At 39.6% G+C, this 7,776-nt stretch overlaps 1 long non-coding RNA gene across 1 annotated transcript; it reads right to left on the bottom strand.

Annotated features, from left to right (window-relative positions):
• Window positions 1-246: 246 nt before the first annotated feature.
• Window positions 247-7,394, bottom strand: LOC147005673 (uncharacterized). Its single transcript, XR_015046790.1, has 3 exons — window positions 6,913-7,394; window positions 2,822-3,271; window positions 247-2,192 (listed from the first exon to the last, which is right to left on the bottom strand). It is a non-coding gene; the product is annotated as an uncharacterized LOC147005673 (long non-coding RNA).
• Window positions 7,395-7,776: the final 382 nt, after the last annotated feature.

A 7,776-nucleotide genomic window follows, 5' to 3' on the forward strand; every position in this document is an offset into this window, starting at 1 on the left:
ATATCCTTGCACACCCTAGGTTATTGAGAAATTGTTCATTATAGGTAATTTATAGAATCAGCCTTAACGTCAATCAACAGGTGAATGGGTTAAGAACATGTGGTGTTTAGCCAACAAAATTAATGAAATTATGTCATTTGCAACAAAATGGATAGAAGTGGAGATGATTTTATTAAGTAAAATAATTCTACTCAGAAAGACAGCTCTTGGATGTTTCTCTCATATGTAAGATGAGAGAGTAGAGGTTGGCTATTAGGAAAAAGGATGTGAACAATGGAATTATTTTGAATAGTTAATAAACACTAATAAGAATTTTAAGTGCCAAAGTTGGCTAATGTAGCTTGCAGCAAGAACCCAGACTGTTTGAGAAATATGCAATTTGCCCTCACAGGTGCAGAGAGAGCATATTCCGACTGTACCTCAGTAAACAGTGCAAATGAACAGGTGGCACAGGAGCAAGAATAAGAAGGAGTAAGACAAGTGGTAGTACAGTACATCGGCTGGGAAATTCATTCATGTTCTCATCCACTCTTGGTCTTTACTTCTGGGGTTTTCTCACTGTAAACACAGTACCATTTTTGCTATAGTGGATATATATGGACAAGATACAATAGCAGTTAAAAGTTTGGGTTGGATTGGAAGAAGGTTAGAAGCAAGGTTTGAAAGTGTAATAATTTAGAAATAAAATCAGCAAGCGTTGTAACAGGTGTGGGCAGTGAGACGGTTGAGATTTATAGTCACTGATCACAAGGGCAGTGGTGTCAAGAAATACAAGAAAAGTTGGGTAGGGAAGAGCATCATTTCCATTGTAGACTTAAGTACTAGTTTTAAAGAAGCCACACATAGCAGAATCTAAACCACAGTCAGAAACAAGGGAGGACCAGGGAAAAACAGGAGCGAATTGGGAGTCATTTTCATAGAGATAGGAGGTTGTGAAGCAGTGGGGAGTGGTCTAGTGGTGTGTGCAGAAAAAGGATGTAATGGAGACCAGGAAAAGAAGCGAAACCATGGCCAGCTGGTGGGAAATATGTATTCAGAGTCCATAAAGACCATGAGTGTTAATAAAGGCAAATACTACTATATATGAGTGCATTAAAAACAAACAAACAAAAAACAACACACAATCTTACAAAATATAGTAAGAGAGTGCTTCCTGCTGCAGGAGTCTGAGAGGGGCTCACTGTAAGCCAAGTCATCTGACTAGAGTTGCTCTTGGGGAGTCTCCATGGGTTGTTCCATTTAGAGGAAGCACCAAGAACAAAAACACACAGACAAGAGGAAGGGGCACCTAAAGGACTAGACTCACATGTCAGGTAACTGTGAAGAGCACAGCCTATGGGCTGTGAGGCATTTGAGATTTTTGTTTTGAATATTCTCAGTTTATGCATGCAAACATTCCTAATCTTGTGCTAGTATAAAAGTTAAATAGACATCTTACCAAGCAGGGAATAGCTATTTGGGCAAAAATGCTGCTACTAGGTTGCATAGGAGAATCTTCCCTGGTAAAGATGCTTTGGAAGTCTGCAGGTTTGACCTATGTCCACCGGGAAGTCCTTTAACTGTGGCAGGTAGGGAGGAAGGCACTGACGGAGGTCCAGGAAGTCTTTGCAGGCACAGTCCAGCAGCCACTGCTGACAAGCAGGCATGTGTGAGCCCAGTTGAACTGCAAATGCTTGAAGTACAACAGTTGACTAGGCCAGGGCCGTGCACATCCCCAAGTGCTCTTGTAGATGAGTGTTAGCACAGACGCTAGGAAAGCCCCATCTCCAGAGCACATCAGTGAGAGCCTAGAGATCATTCTGAAAACCCCGACTTTCCTGTCATTTCATCAGATGGTACTTTTGGACTAGCAGGGCTCACACTTGCAGCAGGTTCACTAGCAGACCCACCTGCCACATCATTCATTCGCATATCTAGGAGGCCTACCTCTGATCAGCTCTGCCTATTAGCAAGCACAGCCATCTATCATTCCTAGCCACAGAAAATGGATTTTTACGTTACACAAAATGGTGTCATCTATGTCCCTAGTAGTAACTTACCTGAGTGAGGGAAATGCCTGCCTCTTCCACCGATCATTTATTTTTGCAGAAAGATTGGCATCACTTTTCCCACTGGTAACTTTCCCTGTGTTCAAGGTGTTCCTATTTCTCAGTGAACTGTTATTACAGGAATGAACAGTTCTGGAACTGCACCTAAACAATATGGAGTGAAATATGTTGATCTGGGGATATTTTAGCAAATAAAACTCCACAGGTAACCGGGCATGGTGGCGCACACCTTTAATCCCAGCACTTGGGAGGCAGAGGCAGGTGGATTTTTGAGTTCGAGGCCAGCCTGGTCTACAGAGTGAGTTCCAGGACAGCCAGGGTTATACAGAGAAACCCTGTCTCGAAAAAACAAACAAACAAAACAGAAACAAACAAACAAAAACCTCCACAGGTAATATTTCTTCCAGTTATCTCTTTGATACAATGAAATTTATCAGGTATACAAATTTTTCATGTAGTTTGTTCCATTTTTTTTTTCTTAATGGTATCTGATTGTTTTGTGTTTAAAAGAAAATAACACAAACAAGCAAGCAAACAAATTTTGCTGCTTGGTTTTGTTCTGCTCTTGTAAAAGACTACTACATTTTCCAGAACTTACGTTGGGCAGTTGTCAAGTATCTGTAATACCAGCTCTAGGGGATCCTACACGATCTTTTGACCCCTGTGGTACCTGTACTCGTGTACACACACACACACACACACACACACACACTCATGTGTACACAAACACACACACAGTAATAATTAAAACTCAAATCTAAGAAAGAACCTACCCTGATCTAGCTATAGGTATGCTTTATTAGTATTTTGTTTGCTTCATGGCTCATTTTTTTCTCAGTCCATTCTCATGTGAACTGCAGTTTCAGTGGCTCTTCCCAGTTGAGTCCACATGGCTTATAATGTGTCAGCAAGTCACTGTCAGTTATATCACTTTGCCTGCTCAGACTTGATAAACTGTTCAAACTAAAGAGACATACACAAGAGCTAAGATATTAAGGCATATTGTTTCCAACAACATGTGTGGTGCTGCAAACAAAATCTGTGCCACCTGTCATAGGCCCAGTCTGAAATGGAGAAGCAACAGAAAAAGTATTGAGGGAAATCATACTTGTACGGAGTTCAACACAGCAGACAACTTCACTATTTTTGGTCGATTCAGACTATTTGAAATGAAAGAAAAATTATCACATCACGGATCTTATGGAAAACATTTTCAAAGTTGTCTGGAAAACAGAAAAAGAAAAAGAAAAAACAGAAGCTCTAAGGAGCTATATCACAGAATAATGGCCACTGTAGAGAACTGGAACTATTGTCATGTTCTGAGAAAGCAATTGTGGTGAACATATAAGCATGGTCACCTGCCCCCACCAGTGTCGTTCTAGTACTCCAGAGAGAGTGGCTAAGGAAATGAACTCTTACAGGACATCATCCGGGTGAGAGGACTTTTGTTGGGAGGAGGGAAGCCTAGATTAGAGTGACCATTTCAATGAATCGTAAATGTATAATTTAGTGGTGCTCAGTACAATTGCAATGCTGTACAACTGTGTCTACTATCTGTTCTCAGGTGCTTTTTATGTTGGTCCAAACGGAAACTCTGTGTTCCCAGTGGGTACTAACTCCCCATTCCTCCCTGCCCTGGGTTAGATGTGGTCATTCTCAGAAAAACTCATGTTGAAAGATAACTATTAAGCAACTGTACTAAGAGGTGACAACACCTCCAAGTGGTGATTATGTCTTTATGAGTGATGGCTGCTCTTCTCAGGGGAAGTACTTGTGCTGCTGGGACTGGTTTGACTCTCAAGGGACGGTACACAGCAAGGTCACCTTCATTCCTCTCTGGGTAGATGTAGCTCTCTTCTTTGTACATACTTGCTCCTACATCTTTGTCTGTGATACAGCATGATGGCCCCACCAGAAGTTGAGTGTAAGTTGGCATTTTGTCCTTGGAATTAAGAAGTGGGAGTTAGCCAGGCATGGTGGCGCATGCCTGTAATCCCAGCACTCGGGAGGCAGAGGCAGGTGGATTTCTGAGTTCGAGGCCTGCCTGGTCTACAAAGTGAGTTCCAGGACTGCCAGGGCTATACAGAGAAACCCTGTCTCGAAAAACCAAAAAAAAAAAAAAAAGAAGTGGGAATTAGATAAACTTCTAATCTTTATAAGGCTCCTACACTATTATTTTGTTATAGCAGCAGAAAATGGACTAGACATATTCTCTTTCCCCAACCACTGGTAAACTCCATCTTACTTTTGGTTTCTATGAATTGAACTTTTTTAGTTATATCATATAAATGGAATCATAAATTATTTTTCTTTGTGTCTGTGGCTTGTTTAACTTAGAAAAATGTCCCTATTGGATCATCTACTGTATAGAATACATCAGAATTTCTTTCTAAGGTGGAATAATATTCCATTGTACATAGAGGCAACGTTTGGCTACATTTGTTCATCTGCTGATAATGTTTGGGTTGTATCCACTTTCTGAGCACTGTGAACAATGGCAAACAAGTATCTGATTAAATGCTTGTTTCTGTATCTTTGGGGATTACAGAGTGGAATTACTTCATCATATGTGATCTGTAATATTTTGAAAAACCATTAAACTGTTATCCATTGTAGCAAAACCATTTTAAATGTTTTCCAGCAGTGTCAAAGGTCTCTGGTACTTTCACATCCTTATCAACATCTGTTATTTCCTGTTGTATAGATAATTAGACTTTAAAATATCTGATAACCACCCTACTGTAGAGGAAGTGACACCTCGCTGTGGGCTGTGGTTGGCATTTGCATCAGCCTAACTGCAAACTGCATTCAGCGCCTTCCTATGTACTCAGTGATACCCTCCTGAAATGTTTGCTTAGTTCTTCTTTATGTTGTAATTGTTCACTGACTTGCTTGTTTCTTTGAGAATTCTTGCTATATGTCCCAGGCTGGCTCACTCTCACAATTCTGTTGCCTCTGCTTCCCCAGTGCTAGGATCACAGGTATGCCCTACCACATCCATTCCTTTGCCTGTTTTTAATTAAACTATTGGTCGTGGGAAAATTCATTAAAGCCTTTGTGTATTGTTTTAGACAAGAGAAAGTGTCTTGCTATGTAGCTCTAGGTTGGCCTCAAACTCATGATCACCTGCCTCACTCTACACAGTATTGGACTGTAAGCATGTAGTGCCATACCTGCCTGTTAATAAGCTTTCACCTTCAACATCATTTCATTTTTTGAAAGCAATAACCAGAATTACTAATTCTCACTTATTCTCAAGTGAAAAATTTACCATAAAATTGGCTAAATTTTGTATATCATGTCTATTCTAAGAATTGTAAATATTAGTAATTCTTGCATTAGTTGATTTCTAAATTTTGTAAGAGTTGTTTTAATTGCATTTAACCAAATTCTTATCCTTGTGATTAAGATCAATTTTAATGTATGTTTCAACAGTTAAAAATAAATTTTATTCTGCTAACAAATAATTTATTTCATGGTCTTATAAAATGTTTATATTTAAGTTGTTTCCCTAGAAATAGAATTATTTTGAAATTTTAAAAGAGGTATTTCATTTTTATTCATCAATTTGATTGGTTTTAATTTTTTGAGCTAAGAATAAGATGCTGGAATGGATATAAACAGGTTATTTAGAAACTCTTACAGGTTTCTAACTTGAATAACTCTGGACATTAAAGAACTCTGTGGCAGTTATGATTTAAACTTGAAAGGAGGACGGCATTTGGACGGTTAGATCTTTATCTGTGCATATACACTATATAAATTTGCATAATGCAGCCTGAAAAACTTGGAGGCACCATCATCTCTCCTTCAGGATATTTAAAACTATTAGCATGATATCCTTGCTTCAGATTTCCATTTTGAAACCACTGTCTATAAAGCTATAGCCAGAGACATTTTAAAACATATATAAATTAGATATGAATGCCAGTTTGTTGCAACGCACAGCTATAAATATTGCAGTGGCTTTCCATCATAGTTCAGAAGAAAACGCAAGTCCTCCAACAGGGCAACAAAGGCCTTCAGTGGTCTGAGCTTGCCTGCCTGCCCTGCTTCTGGATACAAGGCTCTCCCTATCTTGGAGCTACTTATGCACTAGACATCTGTACTGGGTCTCTCGTTCAGGAAAGGCCTCTTCCCAACCCTCAGGTCTTGTCCAACTCACTTCCTCATTCATAGAGGTCTGTGATAATGTGTCACCATTTAAGGAAAGCTTCCTTGGCCCCTGGGTCCTGCTTTCTGGTATACTTTTTTCAGTCATGTTACCAGCTGTGGTTTGGATAAGTACCTTCCAAAAGCCAAGAGGGTTTTCAGCCTATGGTGCCATTGAGATGAGGCAGACCACTTAGGAGGTCATTCTGAAACATGCCCTAGGAGGTTGGTCTGTGTCCTTTTCAAATTTTTAACCCAAATGGGGAGAGCAGCTTCATATCATAGGATCTGAACCTCCTTTGCCACTGGCCCAACAATAGTCTAAACAACCATGGAGTGAAAACACCAAAACTGTAATCCAAACAGATCCTTCCATTGTTCTCCTTGTGAGCTTCTTTGTCATAGGCATGTGTTAGTGCCAAAAAGCTGAGTAATAAAGCCCCTAGTAACACCATGTCAAGTTATACGATTCCACACTTACTTACTTACTTACACATGCCCCCATTACTATGTGATGTCATTCAGGCAGGGACCACTCTCTGGCTTATTTTAGATACCTAGGAGAATATCCAAAAACTTGTGGCTATTTGGTAAATATCCATGGAAAATACAAATATATAGAGAATCTGGGTATTGAAAAGGCACTTGAAGGTATTTTCTCCCCTCTCTCGCTGCTGTAATTGTGCTATAATTTTAAAAGGAAATCTCATACCTGCTTGAGAGCAAATATCACAGTACATATGTAGAGGTCAGAGGACAACTTGTGGGAGTAGGTTGTTCTCTCTTCCACCATGTGTGTCCTGGGATTGAAATTAGGTCGTCAGGCTTGCTAGCAAGTGTCTTTACCTCTTGAGACATCTCTTTAGCCCCAAATGTCACCATTTTATATACAAGTGACCATTCAATTCAAAGATACTTATGATGAAAACTGTGTAATAATCAGAGGACGTACTTTCCAGTACCCATGTCATCAGGGGCTTTTGGTCATGTGTATGAACACACACACACACATGTACATATAATTTAAAAATGAAACAGTTGATAAGAACTGCTTAGTAATCAATTTTTAGGTGCACTATAAAAGATCGGTTGTTCCAAGATTCATTCTTTTCAACATTTACATGGCCATTCATGGACAGTGAAGGAAAGGGCCCTCTGCTCTTCATGACTATTCTCCCAGAGATAGCAAGAGAGGAGCCTGTTTTTAGAAACAGAATGTAAATATCACACAGTCGTTTCAATATTTATAACTAGAGAATAAAATTTGTGATCTCTTTCTGTCAAGTCTCCCAAATCCTTTAATTATGCAGATGTGTTTTCTGCAGTGCCCTAAACAACAAAACAAAACAACTTTCCCATTTTAAAATCTTCCTATATTTTTAAAGGTTTTTTGCCTATTCCTTGAGAATTTCATATAAGTCCCCAGTGTAATTTGATCTAATCAACTCCCCACTGTGTAAGCATTGCAGCTCTAACAGGAAAGGCTACTCCTACAGAAGTGTTACAGTTCTCTAGGGCTGCAGGGAAAGAGAAGGTTTCTCCACCTCAAGTGTTATGGCTCTGCTCTGGAAGGGAC

Source organism: Mus caroli, unplaced genomic scaffold (assembly GCF_978045245.1).
Source record: "Mus caroli unplaced genomic scaffold, Mus_caroli_1 scaffold_3, whole genome shotgun sequence".
NCBI lineage: Eukaryota > Metazoa > Chordata > Mammalia > Rodentia > Muridae > Mus > Mus caroli.